Raw genomic sequence first — 24,295 nt, forward strand, 5'->3', positions numbered from 1 at the left:
CAAGGTAATGAAACTCTTTGTGATCAATTTTCTCACCTTCAAGATGGGGGTAATAGTAGCACCCTCCCCAGAGGATTACTTTGAACATTAAATGAGATAATAGATTGGCAGCTCTTAGTACCTCACTTAGCACCAAGCAGGTGCTTAATAATGGTAGCTATTATCGTCACAGAGTCAACAAGGGGGGATAGAGAAGCATCACCCTCACATGTGCACAGCATTGCACAGTTTTGGAAGAGTTTCTCCATTCATTGCCTCTTTCGATCCACAGAACCACATTGAAGGACAGACAGAGAGAGGGAGAGATGAAGAGAGAGGGAGAGAGAAGAGTTTATCATTCCTGTGTGCAGCTGTTAGTGCTGGAAGGAAACTCAAGGCTATCCCGGGGTTTATGGGTGGGCCCTGGAAGATTTACGAACCCCTAAAATTAAATATGCATTATTTATGCATGTATGCTTGTGTGTATTCTTTCGGGGAGAGGATCCCATTGCTTCTTAGATTCCCAAAGGGGCCCACAGCTCCCCCAAAGGCATAAAAGCATTGGTCTAATCCACGGTCCCCATTGTGGACATGGAGATACTGAGACCCAGAGAGGGGAAGGGTCATGATCTCATGCTCATGAGTTCGGAGGGCGGGGCCTGGGACCTGGTGTCCTGGCTCCCGGGCCAAGGCCCTCCGCCTAGCCTGGGACAGCTGGCGATGAAGGTGTCAGGGCAGGGGCCGCGGAGCCCATGAGAGCCTGCTCGCTGTGCGAAGTGGACACGGCACTGTCAGGGGCTCAGTGACCAGCCACTGGGGCCACAGTGGTGGGCTCACTGCTGATGGCTTTGGGAAGGCCAGGCAAGAGGGCCAGCATGAGGACAGGACCTGCTGGCCAAACCAGACCAGCTCCTGACTCGTGTGTCATTTGTTTTGCTGTGTGTGGAGAGAGAGAGAGAGAGAGAGAGAGAGAGAGTTGAATATTAGGAGTTGAGTTTTTTCCTAAGAAAAGCCTCCTATCAACCACTTGCCTGAAAATAGGTGGAGGGGAACGGGTTTTAGCTACTGGCAGGAAGGAGCTTTCAGGGGGCCCTTGGAGGGATTGCACACCCCATAGGCATTATGGCGATGGCCGTACCAACAAAAATCACCTTTAATCACTGACGACACATTCCAAAGTTCTTTCACGTACCTCTTCCCACTTGAGTCTCCGACAATCCGACAGCCCCAGGAGGATGGTGCAGATTGAATAGTTAGATCACATTTACTAGTTTGAGTTATTTGCCATTTCAGTGTGATTTCATTGTCACAACTAGCATGGCTGCAGATTCTTAAAAGTCTCTTTGTAGGCACCACAAAAGGTGTTAAAGGTGTTTAATTGGCTATTAATTTGGATTTCATGCAAAAGACTGTGAGCACGTACTGGAAAACCAAAATACAAAAGTGCATGGTATGTTTGTGTTTTATTTACACATGGCCCAAATTTCAAACAATAAAAAAAGAATGCCAAGTAAAAGCAAAGATCTGTTCTTCAACTTCCCATGAAAGACCCACTTTCCGGAGGTAATCCAAAGAAGCTTTGATTAGCCTCATTTTATAGGCCCAGAGAGGGTAAGCAGTTACCTGAAAGTCACAGAGCCAGGCCGGACAGTGCTGAAACAACCCTGTTCTTGTCTGCAGGTGCAGCCGACTGTTGCCTCAGCAGGTTTTCTGAACCTGGGGACCAGGGACGAGCAGGAACCAACCGAAGCAGTATGGGCTGGACTGAACCGCATCCAACAACAGGTAAAATTCTGCGTGGAACCGAGCACGTGCATTTTACTGTGGGAATGGCACACATGATTTGAAAACCAAATTTTCAAGGGAAACCTTAAACAACCAAGAAGCTGAAGAACCATACCTTAGAGGTAGGCACTCAGGAAGCGTAAGTGATAGTTGTCAGTCACCCTAAATCGGGTATCTAATAAGAACAAATAAAAAGCTGCGTAGCTCAGGTCTGGAGAGTATTTGGATGCTCCTAGGTAATTCTGGGTCACTGGTTCTCAAGTGGGACCCCCAGGCCAGCAGCATTAGGGACCTCCTTAGGCCTCGCCCCAGACCTGCAGGATGAGGAGCTCTGCGGGTAAAATCCAGCCATCTGAGGTCTAATGGGCTGCCCTGGTGAGTCTTCAGGTTTCTGACGACCCTTTGTTCTGCAGTCTCTGATCTGTTGTCAATGCCATCTAGTGAAGTTTTCATTACAAAGGCTGTCATTTTCAGTTGTATAATTTCTTTGCTTCTTTTTCATAGTTTCCATTTCTCTCCTGGAATTCTCTGTTTCTTTGCTCATTATAGCCGTCTGTTATTTTAAGTCTTTGAACAATAGCTGGTTGAGGGTCCTTTTGTTCATTCAAATACCTGTGCCACTTTAAGAGTCTGTTTCTATTGACCACCAATTTCTTTTGTTCCCCAGTTTTAATGACATATAGTTGACATATAACTTTGTATCAGTTTGAGGTACACAACATAACAATTTGGTATCTGTATATAGGATTAGAAAAGATCACCACAACGAGTTTACTTAGCATCCATCACCTCATATGGTTATAATTTTTTTCTTGTGATGAGAACTTTGAAGATCTACTCTTAGCAACTTGGAAACATGTGCTGCAGTGTTATGAATTCTCCGACCTCCAGGTTCATGATTATGGGCCCCATTCTCCGCTTGCTCACTGAGTCATGTTTTATGCAAGCTGCATATTGTGGATGATGCCATGTAAAGATGCTAGATTCGCCTGTTTCCCTCTAAAGGCTGTGAGTTATTGCAGACACTGAAATTACTAACGAATCCTCTTGATCCTACTTGGCTCTGTTTTATCTTTTTGTTAGAACCGGACTATTTCAGTTTCGTCATTTGTCATGAGATGTGGCCCTGACTCTAGGGTGATAGTTCTCAACTGAGGGTGATTTTGTTCCCCAGGGTCATTTTGCAATGTCCAGAGACATTTTGAGTTGTCACATGTGGGGGCGGGTGGTAGTGGCATCTAGTGGGTGGAGCACAGGTTGTTGCTACACATCCTACAACCCCCACAATAAAGGGTTAAGGGTTCAAAATGTCGGTAGCACTGAGGTTAAGATCCCTGCTCTAGGGGGTGGTCCTTACTCCCAGTAGATGGTCTTTCTGCAGTCTTAACTGAGAGGCACAGTGAGGCTTCTCCATGCCGGCTGAGCTGGGGCTCCAAGCCCTGCAGAACTGCTGGCATGTCCACTTAGTTCTCAGGCCCTTAGCAGCTGCTCCCTGCTGACCTCACTGAGTCTTGGACTGGACTTTCAAAGCCCAGGCTTCGCCCAAGGTTCCACAGGACATACCTGCACCGACTTTTGCAGCCTCACTTCCCTGCAGCTCTCCTCTCCAATGCCCTAGCCCACAAATTCTAGCCATGCGAGCCGCCCAGACTCCAAACCCTGCTCAGCTCAATTGGACGAGGGCAGTTTTGTTGGGTTTCCCCTCCCTCTGCTTCACTTTGAACAGGTCTCTTCCTCTTGAGTGTTTCTCTTCTCTCAGGGATCACAATTCTGCACTTCTTCCCAGTGCCAGGAAACAATTACCTCATTCATTTTGTTCTTTTCTATTTTGATGATGGAGAGAAGGCAAGTAAGGTACTCAGGAGTTTTACAAGCACAGCTCCCTTCAGCCCCTCCTGAGACATTCTGACTCACTGATCCTGGCTGGGAATTTCTATTTTAAAAATCCTAGGAAGATGCTGATTCAACACCTAGGTTGAAACTCACCACTCTAAGCCCCAATGGGCCCACACTGGGGCAGGCAAGACATTTTCCTTTCTCTAGGATTCTCAGATACCTTTCACTGGCTGAGTGGGATTGCGAACCAATGTGCTGCTTTAAGTGTGGGGGTCCTTCCACACTCAGCAGGCTGCACACACCGTAGCCACAGAACCCGAGAGAGGCTTCATCTGAGAGTGACGCCTCCCAAGCCCCTCGGTCCTCTGGGCTGTCCCCTTCAGGAGCACATCCCAGGAGCTGGGTACTCATTCGCTCTGCGTCTGGGGACCATATGGCCTTCCCTGGTGCAGAGCTGCCCTGATGTGGCTCCTGGACTTCCAGTCCCAGTGTCTTGCTGCAGCCATCAAACCTCCGATGGTTTCCGAGACCCAGATCCAGATGGAGGGGCCACTCACAGGTTCACTGTTTGCTCCCTTCACACTTCATGGCAATTTATGAGTTTTATAATCATTATGCCACATAGGGAAAACATGCCTGGGAGTCATTACAATAAGGAAATCCATCTATTTTTATACCTTGGTCCTCATCTCTGCAGCATCCTCTCCACATGATCTGTTCCAGAGCCTCATTAAATGTTGAGACAGGAGAAGTTCACAGCCATCCTTTTCTCTGTACCTCGAACAGGCATCTCCCAAGCTGAGGTCCAAATTATCCATAAACCCCAACCAGGGTGGTTTTCTAGAGCCCAGTATGCAGGTCAGCTTTGCAGAATTAGCCTGGATTAATGCATTCACGACGAATGCTTTACATGGGGCCAGCCCAGGATTTTACAGACACATTTTACTCACTTATTCACACTCAGTCCTGTTTTCTTTGCTCATTCATCAGTCTGCTCGTTTATTTATACGATAATCCCTGCACACATCCACAAGGCAAACGATGTTCATCCTCCCTCCGTGCTAGGCACTGGTCTGGCTTCAAGAATATGGAGATGGATAAGCATGCATTTACTCATTCATTTATTCCAACAGTGCTTATTGAACACCTACTGTGTGCTTGGCATCAGGGACCCAGTGGTAGGGAAGGCAGGCAAGGTTACTGTTCTCAAGGTTCTTTTTGTAAACTAGGGGAGAACACAGGTGAACAAGTTAATAAGAAAATAAAGATGATCGTCCTAAATGCCATGAAGGAAATAAAACAGGGCAAAGGAAGAGAGTGGTCAGAGAAGACGTCTCTGTGGAGGTGACATTGCAGCTGAGACCTAAGTGACAAGACACAGACAACTGTGTGAAGATTTGGAGGCAGAATCTTCCAGCCAAAGGAAATTGCAGAGGCAAAGCCCCCAAGAAAAGCAGGGTAGCCGGAACGCTGGGTGAGGGGAGAGAAGAGGAGAGAAAGTTGGAGAGGCCGGCAGGGCTCGATCGTATGGGGCCTTGTAGACACGGAAGGCCTTCGGGTTTTCTTCTGCATGGGAGATTTGTCTAGTCTCTTGGATGTATGTACGAAGTTACGGATATTTGCTTTATACTTTGAGTTATAATCCAATGTTACTTTGTTTATTGTTCAAATTGTTCCAGATTTGGCTACTGGGTCTCTTTGACATATTACCACTTTTCTGAGTTTTTTCACTAGTACCCCCTAAATTTTGGGCCCTCGCGGATGCTCCAGGCTAGGGCGTTGGGTTTATTCCAAGTGTAAAGGGAAGTCGATGGGTTTATCCAATGTGTGTAAATCGGGCTGCCCTTTGTGACCAATCTCAGCGAGCCTTTCCTCCCACAATTCTCTACCAGGCACCTTCGCCTCCAGTCCCACCAGCTGCCTTCCCATCCCGTCGTGGCCCCGCCATTTGCGCACAGGGCAGGCCCTTCCCTTGGCTTCCCCCCGCCCCCGGGTAAGATGGCACCTTGTTCTCAGGTCTCCATCCCTCCCTGTATGCATTCCCTTTGCCATGTGAAGGTGCCAGCTCCTCCCACTGAAAGGGTGGAGTATATGTTCACCTTGACCTTGGGCTCAGTCAGCCACAGGACTTATTTGGGATGAGTCAGAAGTGACAGCGTGCCAGTTCCAAGCCTAGGTCTTCAGAGGCCTTGTGGGTTTCCTTTTGTTCTCTTGAACTTGTACCATCACCTTAAGAGGAACACGCCTGGGTGAACCCATTTGGTCCCATCCTACAGCTTAGAGCCACCCATCCAACCTAGCTCAGACCCCCACTGGCCTGTGAGCTAGACAATCACTTATTGTTTTATGCCCCTGAGTATTTGTGATGGTGTGCTACTCAGATTAGTGTTTACTAGCAAGCTGATAATTCTGCAGGGCTCCGCTCAGGGCCACCTCCTCCAGGAAGCCTTCCCTTTCCTCTAGGAACCCCACTTAGCTTTGCCTTTCTAATTGTTGTCATACTTTGTAGATATTTTGAGGTATAATTTATGGAATTGAATTAATAACAGTAATAATAATAATAGTATTAAGCATGGGCCAGGCACTCGGTCTTTATACGCATTTGCTCATTTAAATCTTACCGTAATCCTATGAAGTCAATATTCCAAGTCACGTCTTTTCCCCACTTGTTACTTGTGGATGTTCAGGCAGCATCGAGGAAAGATTTGAGGGCTATAGATTTCCTTTGTTTTCTTTAAATCATGATACAGACTTAGTAAAAATTAACTCCTACGAGTATTGCTTGACTAAACTTATGCACAAAAATGTGTGTTCTGACTAAGTCCTGCTAAAGCAGAGTTTCCCCTACACAGTTATGGAATCCCTACACTGTACTAAGATATGGGCTTTGGCTGCAAGACCGCAGATAAAAATAAATCACAAGATTTCTGTCCTGGAAGAGCCCCACACACCCCAGCCTCAGGTAAGCACGAGACATGAGCGTGACTTGAGTGACAGTTCTTCAGGCAGTCAGGACGGGGAAGGGCATTGCAGGCAGAGGGAACAGCATGTTCAAAGACCTCGTGAAGAAACATGGCATTCGGGGATAGAACAGAATGAGTCAGGGACGAGGGAAATAGCCCAGTGATTATGCCAGGGGTCGGGGGAAAGAGACCCAAAAGATCCAGTAATATTCATAGATTCCCTGAGAGAAGGTTGTGGGTTCTTACCAGCGTCTGCGTTTCCAGTCTGTCTGGTGGATCCACTTTCACTCCTGGAGAAGGAACCACAGGAAGGAGGGAGGAGGTGGGGTGGGGTGGTCTGGGGAGCATTCTGAGTGTGTGTGCTGCAGGGGTGAATGTCTGTGCACGCACACACCATTGTACACAGAAGCGTGCAGCATCCAAGGGGCTGTGAAAGCCCTGATGAAGTCATGTCACCACCTCTTAGTTATTGGCAAGGACTCCCAGCAGGACAATTAGGATTAATTGAAGTCAGCCTGATTGATTGGTTCTGAATGAACTTCATCAGCACAGCCCGGTGGTGTGGGCAGAGGTAAGCTGCTGAATCAGCTCGCATGGCCCCGGGCCTGGAGGAGGAAACGCAGATGGAGGTCCGTTCTGGTCTCAGGTGGGACAGATGTCAGAGTCAAGCTCCCAGCACCCCAACGTGGCCACTGTGTGACTCTCTGCTGCTACTGGGCAGGTGTGAGGGTTCCAAGGAGGACGTGGGTGAGGGAGGGTCTGGTCTTTCTTGTAAATGTGGTGCGGGGGTGGGGTCTGCCTCTCCAGCCTCATGTACCCCTGCGCCTAGCCGGGCCCTTGGTTGGTCTAAGCGTCTTCTCATTTCCCGAGCAGCCCATATTTCTAGCCTCCCCTCCTTTGCCCTGTTCAGCGCTCCTGGACCAGCGCTCTCAGGTCTTAGGGTTTCCATGAATCAAGGAGGGATGTGTTAAACAGCAGATTCTGATGTAGCAGATCTGGGGCCGGCCTTGAAATTGTGCAGGTGACAGTGAGGATGCTAGTCCACGAACCACATTTTCGTAACAAAATCCTAAAACACGTCTTCCCTTTTGTTCATTTCTCTATCTCGCTTCCCCCCTGGTGAACTCCTATTCAGTCTTAGAAATCCCGCTTCCCTCTCATGTTCCCCAGGAGACTTTTTCGGACGCCCCTCTCCTCTCCACTGTGCCAAAGCCTCGCACGGTCATTACTTTCATTACCGTACTTACCCTGCTCAGTGGCCCGTTCACTTACTGGTTATACTTTCATCTCCCCCGTTTGACTTGTGTCCCGTGAGGTCATTGCCAGGGTTTTCTCCATCCCCAGTGCCCAGCACAGGGTGTGGAACGCAGCGCCACAGTAGGTGTGTGCGGAATTCCCCTGCACACAGTGATTTTAACTTCTCCACGCTCTTCCTCCTTTACTCGCCCTCATTAGTCCTTCTTCATACCATTGAGAATGGGTTGGGACAGGGGCCCCTGAGTCCAAACTACATGCAGAGTTGGACGATTTATGGAATTATAAGCAACTATTTTCCTGACTTGAATGGAAGCTTCTGTTTTGGGGGACTGAAGGAGAAGGCAGTCGTTTTAAGTAGAGAGAATGATTTTGGAAGATTCACTGGGACACAGTGTGGACAGTGGTGGCTCTTTCACCCCAGCCAACCCCTTGGGTTTTGACCAGGACGATAAAGTCCTGGACTATAATTTCTACCTTAGAACAGACCAGGAAAGACACGAAGCTTGAACAGGGCTGGCTGGAGGAGGTGCGGGGCCAGGAGAGGGTGTCATGTGCACCTGGGTGAGGAGACAACCCTGGGGGGGCCCCAGGGTGGGCAGTTTGGGAGAGGTAGAGAACCACCCCCTTTGCCTGAACGCTCTACAGAGCCCTTTTCAAACAAACAGAGCTCACGCCATTCCCTCCAAGGGCACAAGACCCAGGATTTTGTCAGGTCACATTGGAACTTGATCAAGGTCAAAACTCAACTGTAGGATTTTTGCTGAGCTGGGTTTAGGTATGTTATCCCTTCAGTCAGCAATATGCTTAAAGGTTATCTTTTGGGGAAGAAAAACAACCGGATATAGACACTTGTCTGGGTTTATGCCCAAACTTTTCTAAACATCTAAATAGAAGTGGAAATGAACCCACCAATTATTTGAATTGTTTTCCAAAATCCAGATACATGGATGTGTGTTGGCTCTCGATTCAGCTCTAGAATGTAGTTTTTATCTGTGCTTGTGGCCTTCTAATTAATAGTAGCACGTAATAACCAGCGTCACTTGAACATTTAGTGGAATGCTAGGTGCAATGCTAAATGCCATACACATATTATCTTATTAAATTGTCCAACAATCCCAAGAGATAGCTATTACCCTCATTTTATATCTGTGGAAACCGGGACGTAAGGAGGTTTGAAATAAGCTGTAGAAGGTCATATAGCTTGTAAATGGCAGAGTTGGAGTTCTCTCCCAGGCAATCTGAGGTCAGCACCCACTCTCTTAACCGCTGTGTGGTTTTGCCCAAGGCTCCATGGAAAACTCCCGGTGCTCTGGATACTTGATGGATGCTTCTCTTAAAGCAAGAGGGTCTATGGAAGGCAATGTGGCCTTTCTGAAATATTGCAGCTTCCAGAAAATCATTTCTATCCCCACCGGGGATATTTTGCTCCTCTTACCCTGGTTGTCAATCTAATTGGATGATCTCTTGAATGGCCTGATCAAGATCGTCTCCTGAGTGATGACTGCCTCCCTTAGAGGTGTTAGTAAACCAAGGCCACATACTCTTCCGCTAATATTAATATGAACCACTTACTATGTCAGGCATTGTGACATGTGTTAGTATAAATACACGTGAGCACTTTACATGTATTTGTTCATTTAATCCTGACAACAACCATAAAAACTAAAATTCAGTGGCCTCATTTTACAGATAAGGAAACCAAGGGACAGAGTAATTACATCCTTTTCCTGTTGTTGGTTGACCTGGTATTCATTAAATTCGTCCCTTCATCTTCTCTTCTTTCCTTTCTCAAAAATGGTCAATGACTTTTGAAAGTCCTCAGCTTTCTGATCTGGCACTAAGTTAAATTTTCAAATGTATTCCCTGCCACTTGTCCCCTTCACATGTCCTTGTCTCTTGCTCTGGCTAAAGGGTTACCAAGACACGCCTCATGCTTTCCGGCCTCCACAGCTTTGCCTCGCTGTTCTCTCTGCCTGTATAGTCCTACCACTTCAAGTGTGGAGAGACTTGTGGCCCCTGATCGATGATTCTCCTTGTGGACCAATCATATTCTGCTTATGGCACAATTATGTATGTCCTTTTTTGTTTTTTTCTATTAGATTGTGGGTTGATGGATGGGTTCATGTTTGGAGCACCCCTGATTCCTCTCATTACCAAGCATAAGGTGACACATACGTGGCAGAGGTTGTGATGCTCATATCTCTCCTTGTGCTCTTCTACATTTCCCAGAATCCCTTGCAGCTAGGCAGGGTCATGTGACTGGATCCAGGCCAATAGAATGTGGGTAAAGAAATGATGTGAGTCTCTTCTAAGCCCTTCAAATCATTCCACACAGTCCTTCAGACCTCTCTTTCCCTGCTACCATTCTCTGGGAAGCTCTTTATTCTGAAAGCATAGCTCCAAGGTAGGAGTGGCTCAGATCTGTATGTTACCACCTGGAGAAGACCCGTGTAGGAGAGCCACCCAACACACACAGGACTTTGCGGGAGTGAGAAATAACCCTTTACTGTGTTAAGGACTGAAATTCAAGGGGTTTCTGCTGCAGTAGCCAGCATCAACCACTTTACTAAGAGAGGTGGTGTCTCATACCTGTTTTTTTGAATGAATCAACACCCAAGAGACAAACGATAGACATATCAAACATGTATTTGGCTAAGTGGTATTACTTTTGATAATGTAGCTTACTTCTACTCACACATCTCCTGAAAGAGAAAATGTTATGTCAAAGTCTCATGGAACAAACAAAAGATGATGTATTAGGTTGGTACAAAAGTAACTGCGGTTTAAAAGTTAAAAATAATTGCAAAAACCGCAATCATTTTTGCACCAATCTAATACTTTACGTTGCTTACAGCCATTATTTGTAAATACATATCCTTCCTCCTTTAAAAAAAAAAAGCTTAACTTTATTTGTAATCAAGAAAAATAAAATTAAAGGAACAGTGAGAAACTACTAAATCCATTAATTTGGCAAAATTACCAAGTCTTAGATGAAGGATAATGAAAACATATTCTTCTCCCCTACTTTTTAGGTGTAGAGGGCTCCAGGTTTGGGTGAATGCTAAATAATTCCATCCTAGCTTGGACACGGTTTGGACCCATCAACTGTGATTACTTTTTACCTCTGGCATTTCTTATTTATGTTATTCCTTGCATATATTCATAGGGAGATTCCAGATTTGAGGCCTGCAAACCAACGCGGGGTTGTACAAATCCTCAGATCTCGGCTTCGTCAAGTTGTAAATTCACTGTTCTACCTTTTCCCTTTAGTGCTGGGGAAGAATTGTCACTTCTCTAGGCTAGACTAAATTCCAAGAAAAAAAAAAATCTCTGGATGATTAGAAATGAGCCTTCCTTTCTGGAACTGCTCCAAGTCCATTTTCAAAGTCATCATGGCTCTTCTCGCAGTGGCCCATGACACATTTCCCCATACCCAGGGAGCAGGTCTTCTTTTAATGTCTTGTTAGTTCGGGAAGGAATCTAAAGAGGGATTCCTGGGGACTTCCTTATTCCGGGCTTCTCCCACTTGATCACTTCTAGTTCATGAGCCCTTAGAGGACAGAGTCAGTCCACTCACCATCCATCTAGAACCCAGGAAACAGCTGGAATTGTTTTGAATCTGAGCTCCTTGAGTAAAGCACCCTGGAAAGGGACTAACAGTGGTGGGAGAGTGTTGAGTGAATGAATGAATGACTGAAATAGCATAGCATATCAGCGTAATGTTTTGCAGCTCACAAACCACTTTGGGCCCGTTTTTTTATTTTTATTTATTTTTCCTGTTGTTCTACTGAATTCTCCCAGCCACCACCTTCACACCTAGAATAAGACTCAAACTTCTTGCTGTCATCCTTGAAAGGCCCAGTGGTCTCACCCTGCCTACCTCTCTGCATTACCTCTTACAAGTCTTCTCGTCGTCCACGCTTGGCAGACACACTGGCCTTGTGGTGTTTGTTAAAGGTGCTGAGCAAGTTCCTGATTCAAGGCCTTTGCACGTTCTCTGCTGGGAATGTTCTCTCTCAGATAGTCACAGGGCGCATTTCTTGGCTCAGATATCACTTCCTCAGAGATGCCTTTCCTGTCCACTCTTTCTAGAAGAGTGCTCTCCATTTGTTTATAGTCACTCCAGCCTATGTTTACTCATCAGCAAAATAGGGATTATGGTAATACACAGCTGTCGTGAGAATTAAATACTATAATTGATGTAAAGTGCTAACCCAGTGCCCATCCATAATGAGTGTTCAATAAATATTTGATATTGTTGAGGTTGTTTTCATTAGTATCCTCTGTTCTTCCAACCACTGCTTCTCCAGCTTCTGCTTTGGCCAAATCGACTTCCCAGGAGCTGATGGTTGTTTCACTAGTGTCGTGAAATGAGAATGGAGGAGACCAGGGACCAAGCAGGAGGTGGTCACCTGACATGTCTCAAAGACACGATTTCCAGAGCTGTTCCAGTTTTATCATCCGGTCCTTACAGCATCACTTGGAGGCTGTTTCGATGGGGAAATTATTTTCTCTTAGTAGATGATACAAATGAAACCCAGAGAAGCAAAACAGGTGGCAAAAGCCTTCACAAGCCAAGGGAAGAACAGGGAACTCAAACCTCCAACAAAAAGCCATCTTAGTCCCTGAAGACTATTTTTCTAGAAAACACTACCTCTCCCTGGCATGATTCTTGCTGTGTTGTCCCCAGAGCCTACATCTGGGGCAGAGAAGGTGTGTCCTCAGCTATGCTGGGTGCTGGGAGACCCACCGCTGTGAGGCTCTTTCCCAAGGGACATACACACACACACACACGCACACACGCACACACGCACACATGCATACACGCACACACGCTTCAGACCAACCTGGCTTCATGTCAATAGAAATATATTTAATATTGGTATTTTATTTTCTTCTGAAAATCATGTCCTTAACTGACTATTGATTGCAGTCATGTTTATATTGGTGGAAAAGTAATTTATCTCATTGGAGGCGTCTGTGCAGCAGGAGCGAAGGGCCTGGTGGAAGACAAGAGATTAGCTAGTTTGCCAGCAGGCCCAATTTTATTAGCAACAACGTCTCTCACCCAAACCCTATTTCTGAGCAACATTAGCTATAGGCTAATATGACGCCCTGTGGTTTGTTACCAGGCAGAGAGCAACCAGAAAGTTCTGAAGTCACAGTCCAGACATTACCCAAAAGACACCCTGCTCAAGCTTCATAAAGGAAGAGTAGAAGTGGGAGCAGGACTATACTTCAGACAAGGGTGTAAGGTGGGGAGCGTCTCGTCACGGGGGATATTTCAGCAGAAGGCCACCGCTTGAGGGTCGTGCTATAGGGAGCAGAAGGGTAGGAAGTGAGAACTCTGATGCTCCTTAATCCTGCAATTCTATGAAACTTAAGATCTAAACTTGTGATTCTGATTTTGTGATTCACATACACAAAAAGCCCATAGGACCCACTCAGATTGTCCTTATGGAAGCTTTAATCAGTGTATAAAATTTTATAGAATCCTCCTTCCAAATTCCCAGCTAGTTCTTCCAGAGTTAGTACCTGCCTCTTGGGTACCACCCATCCCCCAGTGACTGCAGACCATCCTGTAGAGAAGTAGAAGCAAGACTGCTCCCTCCATCCAAATGACCGCCCTTCCGATATTTCTTTCTATATTTCCGTCCCACTTCTTTCTGTTGAGCCTTAAGGGAAGAGACACACACAGGCTTGTCTCCCCAGCCCCCATCCAATGTGTCCACCAAGGAAGAAAATACTTATTTGACTTATACATTTAATCAGCAAAAGTTTGTTGAGCACCCACTCTGTGTCATTACTATCCTTGGTGTTGGCATCTGCTGAGGAGCAAAACCATCTCTACAGCTGCCACAATCCAATCGGTCAGTTCTGGCACTGGGGGGATGGTGTTGACCCTCCTGAAATGACAGGCGTTGAGAGTAAAGGAAGAAGAGACGGCTGCTGAGAGCACAGAGAGATGGCACAGCAGGCAAGAGCACTGACGTCCACTGTCATCCCCTTCCATGTGCCAGGTATTATGCTTCTGTTGTGGGAGCAGAGATTGTTTGGGAAACTCCACATGGCAGTCCCTTCTCCTTTCCTGGGCACCCGAGCCCTTTTGTACTTGCCTCCATCCCATAGTCCCCCACCCCATTTCTGCTAAAGGACAGCACATGCCTCCCCAAAAGTGTCCATCCTTAAGAGTTCTCATCAGGCTGTCTTCTCTCACCAAAGGAATCAGGATGGAGTTCCATATCACGAGAGACAGCATGCGGGAGTGCTCGCTCTACCAGCCAGTCCCCGGTCAGGGGCATGAGCCGAGCCTACAGACCTGTCCCTGCCAAGAGAATAGCAGGGAGAGGGCAGATAGCAGACAGTGGTGGTGGCGATGGGTGACCAGTTGGCGGTTTGGAACAAGTGGAAATACTGATCCAGACCAAGGCGAGGTGAAAGTGGTGGGCGCTATTGAAAAGCCAGGCTTTCCCTTCTGTCTTGCAAATGAGCAGGAGAATGAATAGAGGGAGAAGCAAAGGCTGGGATGAGGCACAAATTCTTCATGGAGAAAATCTCCTTGAGACAGAGAAGAAAGGGAAGGAGAACTGGTGGGAGAAGCAGCAGCAGACTTCTGTTTCAAAGTCCGGTGGTTCCTGCATTCCCTCTGGCACGAGGTTCACAGTGTTCTCTGATAGTCCCCTCATGGGTGGAGCAGGCGACAGAAGCTTTAAGATCAGACAAATCCGGAATCAAGCCTGGAATATGCCATCGACTAGCTGTCGTTTTTCTTTCCTGTAAAGTGGGGATAGCAGCTCCTAATTTTCCCTGTAACAATAGTGATGGTGAAACGAAATTATACAGTTAAATACCAGGCACAAAGCTGGTCAGTGTTCAGTACATATTGCTTCTCTCCACATGGGTAGGGAAATGATAACTTACGTTTCGTCAGCATTGTATTGTGCATAGAGCTTTCACTTACTGTTTACATTGACGCGCATTAATAGAAAATTTGAGGTACGATAAAGCCGACAGATCAGGAGATGACTTTCATTGGAAAAATAGTTTGTTAGTCAGAGTTGCCAAGAGAAGGGGCCATGACGGCCGTGGGGGGGGCCACAGGAGGAAGCACCAGGGTTAGTCAGGAGGCGGGGGGCAGGGCACTGTGGTAAGAGCCTTTGTTGTGGTTTCCGCAGGAAGGAACAGGCAAGGCAGGATAAGCAGGCTTAGGATTTGTTCGTTTGAATGATTTCAGGGGACCCTGGGGACTAGGGGCTGTTCCCAGCTGTCTGGTACGTGGCCCTGGGGTGACGAGGGCAGGGCCATCGTGGTCTGGAGTGTGAGAGCCCAGTAAAGGAGGTGGTTGGGGTGAGGGCTCTGGTGGGCTGGTTTCCATTTGAAAAGCACGTCCCCGAGCGGATTGTTTACTCTCTCTGGGAATTGGCTCACCCTGGGAGGAGCGGTCCTCCACGGTCAGCGCGGCCCCAGATGTCAAAGCGTCAGAATAAGACAAGGTTAAGACACTTACGTCACTTCACTGAAGCTTCATAAGAAGCCTGTGAGGGATGTATTGATTTATTTTGGTGGTTGTTGTTATTTATAGTTTATTATTTACCAATTTTATTTTACTGTTAATTTTGAATATTATTTGGCAGTTACCATAGAAGTTAAAAGTGGGTTCTGAGGCCAGACCGCTTGGGTTTGAATTGGGTCACCGTGGCTTCATTATTAACCTGCTTGTGTGCTCACCTTTGGATTGAGATGAAAGCAGAGAGCTCACAGAATTGTCACGAGGACTGAAGGAGCACGAGGCCACGTAAGAGTTCGCTATTACTTACACACACTGTGCAGGTGGGTAAAGTGGGGTTTGGAGGTGATGTGATTTGCTCTGAGCTGCCCAGCCAGGGAAGGGGTTAGGATCAGAAGGCTGATTTTCTGCCTCCTGAGGCAGAAGCCACGTGCCCTTCCTCATCGTATCTCTAGGACTTTTGTGTCCAGGGTCCCCTGCGTGAATGTGGGAGGCTCCCCAGCCGCAGACAGTGGAGCTCACCTGCCCCAGGAAGGCCAACAGTGGATCAGGGGGTCCTGTGTGGCCAACAGCTGTGCCTGCAGTTACTTTGCGACCCTGGTGGCTGAAGTGATGGAAGACCTTGGCTCTGATCCACTCAGCCCCTAACTCGGTGGATCCCTTGGGGGAAATGTCTGCCCCTCTCTAGCTCTCAGTTTCCCCAATAGGCCGAGCAGCCCCCACATAGTCCTTCTGGTTCTTCCTCCCGGGCTCCTGTAGCCGGTTACCAGCACTCTCCCTGTCTGTCTCCTACGCCCTGTTTAAGGCGAAAGAGCTGCATTTTCCCCTTTCTCTACAGTGATGCCTCAGTTTGTCAGCAGGGTTGAGGGCTGGGCTTGCAACCTGCCACTTTCCTCGAGGCAGTTGGTCCATTCCGAGCTGCCGGACTGTCCCACTTCAGCCAGTGAAGCTGCAGCAGCCCCAGCACAGACATGACTCTCGGAGGCCCCTCACAAATGGCTGGGCTGTGTGGCTTAATGGACGGCTTTCCGGGCACCGCAGGAACGGCTGTGAAGGCCGAAAGCACTGAGACATCACCGCCCCCTCCCCTTTGGCCCATTAGCGAGCCAAATGGGTGTTTTTGGCAATGATTAGACTGAGCTTTGTTAGGTTTTATTGGTTCTCTTTGCTGTTTCTCCCCAAATGGGCCATAATATTGAGTTCTCAAGAGTTTGCATCCCTGGCAAAAATGGATACATGTCAAGTGCAAGAGGGAGGCCTAATAAATACTAAATTCATAAAAGGGCTTTACATACACCCGCAGAGGGTGTCGCAGAGAGAAACTGGGGAGGAAATTGCTGAACAGGACAGCCTGAGCGCTCACTGGCTGTAAGCTCAGACAAAAGACATTACAGGACAACACGTCTGCTGACAAAAGTGACAATTTTAGGCTGCATTGAATGGGGTGTAGTGACCTGTTCAAGGAAGGTGACGGCCCCACTGTTCTCTGATTGGTCTGTCAGTTAGGATTCTCTTGATAGCAGGTGTCTGAAAATCTGATCCAACCTGGTTTATGCAATAAAGGAGAAAATTATGGACTCAGTTATCTGGATTCGACCTCAGGCTTGCTTGATCCAGTGTGCAAATGCTCTCTCTCTCTCTCACAATCACACGCACACACACACACACACACACACACACACACACACAGGAAAGGGGGTCTATTCTCAGGCAAGCTCATCTTCTATGGTCTTCAGATGGCTGCTGGAAACTCTCATGATTCCATCTTTCAAGTTGAATTTAGTGACAAAGAATGAGGATCTTACCCGGCATTCCCAGCCAGAGGCCTTTCGCATCTCAGCGACGGAGATTGGATCATGTGACCGTGTCTAGGCCAATCACAGTTGGGGAATGGGACGCACTGCTTGGCGAGGGCTCGTCCTGTGTTCTGCCCCCCAGCCAGGAGTGAGGGTACCCTCCTGAAGCTCAGGGCTTACAGTGGGGGCGCAGGGAACTTCCGCAGGGCACAGGTTGGGTGCAAAATGATGACCCGCAGAGGCAGTATTTTGCTCTGTGTTGGGCTCCATGTTTAATTAGAGACATGAACAAAATGAACAGAGCCAGAGAAGAATGATAAGGGTGATGAGGGAGATTTAAAATCTTGTCACATGGACAAGAGTTGGAAGAAATGAAGTTGCTTTGCCCAGAGAAGAGAGGGTAATGGGGAATCATAAACACTGTCACCAAGTGGCTGAGGTGGTGGGAAAGTTCTGGATTCACTGCCCCTGTGGGTGGTGGTGGCCGGGAAGGGAAGAACTGATTTCCACACTGCCCTGGCTCAGTAGGTCGTATTTGGTTTAGTGGATCATCATATCTGTCACCTCTTGCTGTATAACTGGCTCCAACAGCCACACAACTGGTTTCTGTTGTTACCCACTTGGCCCCCTCCAGTTCAGCCCTCACCCTGCAGCCAGAGTAACCACTTAAAAGTGTAAATTCACTGCTGTCTTTCCCCTGCTTAACACCCTCCAATAGCTCCCCGTGGTAGGCAATTGGCCCTCCTCAGGCGGGCTGCCCTGCCCTGCCCCTGTGCACCTCTGGGGCTCATCTCAATACCTGCCCCTCCTCTCTCCTGAAGCTCCAGGCTTGCTCCATACTGGCTCTCTCTGTTTCTCAACAATGCCGAACACGTTTCCACCTCAGGGCCTTTGCACCTGCTGTGTATTCTGTCTACAACAGTCTTTGGTCTGGCTCCCACACTGCTCGCTCCATCCCATTAATCAGGTCTTAGCTCAAATACGCACCCTCTACCTCAGCAGAGGGTTTTCCTGAATGAACAAGCTGAGCAAAGTAGCACCCACCACCCCCAGCACCGCACAGGCCTTCTCCCTTACCTGTCCCTACGGCACACAAGAACAAACACTCCTCAATTTCTAAAATTATCTTGTGGATATTGTTTATTTATTAACTTATAGACTATCATCCTTCCCAAGACTGAAACTTCCTAAAAATGGGGATCTTGCTTCTCTCGTTCCCCAGGGCCATGAGGAATATCTGAACCCATAGATTTTTGTCACACGAATGCACACAAATAGATCATTTCTATAGCTGTTTGCCCCGATGAAGCTGAAGGTTTCTAATGCTTGAGCACCTCATAGCCGACTGAGTGAGCATTTAACAGAGATGGTTTTCTGCACTGACTGTGTGTGTGTGTGGGGAGGTGGAGGGGTGCGCCTTGCAGAACTCCCAGATGTAAGGAACCTGTGATGTACCCCACAGCAAATAAATGACAGCAACCTTGGATGGCATTCCTTCGCTCTTGCCACATGCCAAATGGAAATTTCTTCCACACCCACACTGCTGGTACCGGGTGTTTTTAATTAAACACACTCTTTAAGGAATTGCGTTAATCCTGCCATTACCTGACTTTCTCATTCTGTCGTCTCACTGTGAACGGAAGGCGTATTGGCCACTCTGGCCCCAACCGAGTTGTTTTCCAAGAGAAGGACTTTCAATCCTTCCACGCGCACCATAATGAAATATGATACCAAACAGGCCCGTGTCAATACATCTACAGGAGAAAGGTCAGGTTTACATTCCTGGACGGGATTGGCAAATACATTTGTTCCTGCAATGTCTGTGTTTTAAATGCCACCCTCCAATGAACCTGGTGCTGAAACACACTTTGGAGTTTGATGAGATGTCAGTTTTGCTCAGCCCTGATCAAATAAGATGAATGAAAGTGAAACAAGAACAAAAATATTACTTCTGTCATTTTTTTTATGCATTACAGAAATTGGGTCAGTTGGGGAGATTTCTCTTAAACAAATACCAATCCTTGCACAATGTCACCCATTGATTTGCCAGCCAGTGGACAATGATGGCTTTTGCGTAGGAAAGGGCACCCAACCGGAAGAGCAAAGACCAGGGCAGCACCCATATAATAACACCTCCTGTTCCAAATCTTCCAAACCCACCCACCCATTCCCACTTTAAATAATGCTCCATAAGAACATGGCTTTCTCCCTGCACTGAGCAAACATGCTTAAAGAACAAGATGGAATTTCTCTTGTAAGGAAGAGTTAAAATCATGAATTGCCCATTTGTCCAGCTTAAAACACATGAACCAAATCAAACAGAAACCCGGAGGCCTATCCGAGCCAGTCTGAGGAGGGTGAGGGTATGGCATGCGGTGGTTAGGTTCTCATTATAGGGTGGAAAACAGACGGATCGAATTTTCAATCTGCCTAACATCGGGTAGTGTCATGTGACTCGTCTATTTTTCTTTGATCTTAGGAGCTACTTCCATCTTTACATTTTAGTAGCTGGGCTTTGGTTTTAAATGTCTTTTGTGTAACTGTCCCCATGGGGCCTCCGTGGGTTCCAAGTTTTGAACTGGCGGCATTGCTTTAGAAAGCATGATCTGTATGACAACAAAACATTCTGTATGCTTCTAAAATTCAGGTAAGTTGCTTAAATAACAGAAGGATTATTAAACGTCACAAGTTCTCATTGTTAATAGTTTTCCTTATGTAAGAATAGTTAGTCACTTATCATTTATTGAGCATTTCCTAGGTGCCAGGCCTTGTGCTAAATGTTTCACACATGTGATCTCATTCTATGCTCTCAGAACCCTGTAAGCATTCTCTCTGGCCATGGTCCCGTCTCCTGCCTCCTTCCCCCTCACCCTCCACATTGCTCAGCTCTTCCCTCCCAGGGACTGTCTTTTCTGATATATAACCCACCCTCTCCTCTGTCTTCGTTGTTTATCTTTCTTCCAGATTTATCCGTTGCTTCCATTAGTGTCACAACGGACCCCAGTGGGTACCCGGGGAACCCATACTCCTCCTTTTAAAAGCAGGGAGTACCGGGTGTGCACCGAACATTCACTGCTGCTTGGTCCAGAGGTGGCTCCTCTCAAACACCTATGTGCTCACTCGCCCAGGCAGGGCAGTAAGGAGACTCACTGCTGAGTAGGGTGGCAGTGCTGTGCAAGTGGGGGAAGCTGTGGTGACCCCCGGGGTAACCCTTTCCATGCTGTGTGTCCACGGAGCTGGGCAGGGCCAGCACCTGGGAGAGCTAACAGAACCTACGCCCGTGGGAGCGCAGGCTCTCCAAGGAACAGCAGGGTGGCCCCGTGGGCTTAAAAATAACAAACAAAATCCGTTTGAGGCAAGTGATTTAGCTGGAGGTCCTCCGTGCCCAATATTAACATGTTTGCATTTATACACCAGCAAGCCCTTTATAAATACACTCTCTCTCATCCCTCGGAAAGACTCTGTAAATAAATAACAACACACCCCACTTTTGCTGACTCATCACTTTTCCTTCTATCTGGGTGCCAATTGCATTTTACAAATTACTTTAATTTACAGTGCATTATGTTTCCTTGTGTTTCTCACCTCTAAATCCCTGTGCAATATTTTGTATCCTTTCCCATGATAGTTTAAGTGTCTTTAACCTTTTCAGTGAGGGATGTGTGTGTGTGTGTGTATTTGTGTGTGAGTGGACATATGTGTTTGATAACACCATCTACCTATTTCATTCCATCATTTCTAAATTGATCAACTGAAGTTGGTCATTTTTTAACCAAGTGTCTTGTAACCATTATGTTTCCATTAATATCAATTATATTTGCTTTGTCAAATTGGCCCCAGGCTGACTATGGCCAGAGTGAGCTGACCCCTTTGGCGTGAATGTGGAAGCAGAGACAGAGTCGGGGCTGGGAAAGTTCATTGTCAAAGCCAAAGCAGACGTCGCTGATCAGATTTATCATCCACCTTAACTATAGTTCTCTTTGAAAACTCACTTGAAACTTTCCCCAGAAAACACCAAGGGACACTGCTTAGCTTAAAGCAAAATAACAGTGGCTACTGTTTACTGAGCACCTACTACATGCAAGCTCCTCTGTTTGCACAGCTCCATTCATCTTCACAAGAAACCTTTGGAGGTAGGCGTATCTTTACTCCCGTTTGATAGATGGGAAACTGAAGCCGAGAAATGATATCTTTTGCCCAAAATCAGACAGCTTTTAATAGTTTAAAAAGCGCAGCTGCATTTTGATCTGATGCCAAAGCCTGCCTCTGAATCTCTGGCTGGTTTAGCCAGAATCTGATTTCTAGACGGTGGCAGAATAAGAACTTCGCACAGGGTGCCAGGGGCATGGGCTCTTTACTTCTGGCTGGTGCACTGCTGCCCACTCAGTGGGGGTTCAGGGCAGAGCACCGAGACTGTGGAGCTGAATGCAACTGGCCCTGAGGAAAAGCATCAATAACCAGGACAAATAATAAAATATATGCCATGTCGGGTGTTGATACGTGCTTTGGAGAAAAGTCAGTCAGGGAAGAGAATAGGGTGGAGAGGGGGAACGTGGTAGTAGTTTGAAATAGGGTGATCTGGGAAGAGCCAACTAAGAAACGGCCTGAAGCAAAGGCCTGAAGGAGGGGAGAGAGCCAGCCATGTGCACAACTGGGAGAGAATGTTCTAGAAAGAAAGAACAGCAGGCACAAGGGCACTGAAATGAGAGCTTGCCCCACAAGTTCTAAGAGCAGCAAGGAAGCCTGTGTAGCCAGAGCTGTGAGGGGCAGAGTGGGAAAAGCGGGGCTCTGGAGATAACGAGGGCCGGATGTGGTGGGGTCGTCCAACGGTTAGAGGATGACGTGGTAGTAACAGGAAGTGCACTGTGGAGGTGGAGGTGCTGATTTTGGGGGTCAGGGAAGGGGGACTGGCCATCTAGTGCTGCTTGACAAAGTGGTAGTGCACAACCACAGATGTTTGTGATCTCGGTTTCTCCAAGTCAGAGTTCTGGAGGGGGCTCGTGGGGTGGTTCTGGCTCAAGGTCTGGCACAAGGCTACAATCAAGCTGTCGGCTGCGGTCCTCTGAGGCTTGACTGAAGCTGGAGGATTTGCTCCCAAACCTTCTCATGCAACTATTGGCCAGAAGCTTTGGCTCCTGCCAGGAAGATCTCTCCATGGGACAGCTGGAGCAGCCTCAGGGCACGGCATCTGGGTTCTCGTAGAGCAAACAACCTGAGGGATAGAGAGAGGGGTGCCACACCGACTTTTATGATCTCGTCTCTCTCTCTCTCTCTCTCTCTCTCTCTCTCTCTCTCTCTCTTTCACACACACACACACACACACACGCACACACACACACCTCTTATTCTGGTCTTTAGATGCAAGTCCCCACGTCCAGCCCCACTCGGTGGGAAGGGACTACACAAGATTGTCAGTACCAAGAGGAGGGGATTACTGGCACCATCTTGGAGGCTGGCTGCCACAGAAAGCTTCTCAAGAAAAGGGGTGTTCGATCTGAGAGCTCAAGGATGAGAAAAAGCCAGCCAGCTCTCCCAAAGGAAGAGCCCGAGTGAGGGTCTTGTGGTCAGACTCTGAGCCTGAAAGAAAGACCTACATGTTGGACAGAGGAGGGACAGAGAGACTCGAGCAGACAGACCTTGTTCTGTGAATTCTGACTGAGTCCCAGCTGACTGTGCTTCCTCTACCTTTTCTAACATTTCCCTCTTCCTTTCTCACTTCATTTCCTATCAGGCCACTGGGCTTCAGTCTTAGAGCCACGTGCCTCATGGTGTTTCTGACCCCTTGTCTTTACTTAGGCAGTCCTCCCGGCCAGCATGCCGTGTCCATCTTCCCCACTTCCCTCAACCCTGGCCGCACTGCAAGGCCCGCTCAAGCCACCACCTCCTTCTGTCCGAAGCCTTCCCATTGCTCTAGCACCTCTGTCCCCTTTCTCCCATCAGATAAATGCCTCGAGGGGCTCACATAGAAGACTTGGCTTAATAGGAATGTCTGTTCCCTTTCGATTTGTTGCTCATATCTCCAGTTCAATTGCAAAGTCCCAGATGGCAAGAAAAGTGCTTAACTCATTTCTGACATTCCTAAAGACCCCTGACTCAGTCCGACTGGGTCATTTGAGGAGTGCTACATAAAGGGCTCATTTATAAGGTTTAGAAAAACGAATAAAGCACAGTGGCTCGGGCTTGTCTCAGCAGAAAGCCATTACCTCCCTGGGCCCAAAGGAGCAAGGGGGAAGGTGCGCGGTCCCTAGCTGGAAAGAGGACCGTAGGAAACAACCCACCAGGCAGGCTCTGTGGCCTACAGAGCCCACCCACAGACTTGGCAGCGACAGAAAGTGCCTTCTTCCTGCTCCCATCCTCCCATCTCCGCTGGCAGCGCTCAGTGGCCAAAGTCAACCAGAAGCCACAGGCAGGAGAGTTTGATGATGCGGCCCCCGCAGGTCAGCCTCTGAGGCATGGAGCAGAGTGGGGAAGGGAGGAGAGTGAGCCCGGAGATGCCAGCGAAGCTCCCTAGCACGAACCCACAGTGCGAGGCCCAGATCTGGTGCCAGGAGATGTTGCCTCACCCCCACAGCGAGGCAGACTGGCCTCGGTCCGCTAATGCCTGCTCCCAGCCCCAACCTCCCCTCAGGGGGCGTCCACACCGTCTGCAACCCGCTCCCCTCATGTTGGCTCCACTTCTGCCAAAAGGTGCACCTTCTGATGTGAATATCCCCGGAAAGCAAATGGTGTTTGTGCAGAGGTGGACCCTTCCGTGTTCATGGGGAGCTGACAGTGAAAGGAGCACCTCACCCGCCAAGGAGAGCAGGTGCCTCTGCGACTGAGGAGTCCTTTGAAAAGGGGCAGCCCTGGCCTCCACGATAATTGACCCATTCTTCCATCTGGTCCCCTCACAGCGCTTGGAATTTGGAAAGCCACTGTTGGAGTTTATACAAAAGCTCTTGCTTTTAATTAAGTGGCCTAGTTTCAGTAAATAGTGTGACAGGGATGAATCTGTCAGTGGGGACTGATGTTATGAGCGAAAGAGCTGCCAGGCCCAGTGGAAATGCAGCCCCCATATGGCAGGACTTGGAGGGGATGCTTTGGCAAGACACTGCCGTCTCCCTGAGCTCAGACCAAGCAGAGGCCTCCAGACGCCACCCTGGGATGAAATGCAGCCAAGGTACATCTGCTTC

The 24,295-nt window shown here is 47.9% G+C and overlaps 1 long non-coding RNA gene across 1 annotated transcript in view; it reads left to right on the forward strand.

Annotated features, from left to right (window-relative positions):
* Positions 1–1,656: 1,656 nt before the first annotated feature.
* Positions 1,657–24,295, forward strand: part of LOC117035015 (uncharacterized) — a 79,574-nt gene continuing 56,935 nt past the window's right edge. Inside the window, exon 1 of the long non-coding RNA XR_004425153.1 lies at positions 1,657–1,764. This is a non-coding gene — a long non-coding RNA (uncharacterized LOC117035015). The remainder of the gene's footprint in view (positions 1,765–24,295) is intronic.

The sequence above is a fragment of the Rhinolophus ferrumequinum genome, chromosome 15, assembly GCF_004115265.2.
Source record: "Rhinolophus ferrumequinum isolate MPI-CBG mRhiFer1 chromosome 15, mRhiFer1_v1.p, whole genome shotgun sequence".
Lineage (NCBI taxonomy): Eukaryota > Metazoa > Chordata > Mammalia > Chiroptera > Rhinolophidae > Rhinolophus > Rhinolophus ferrumequinum.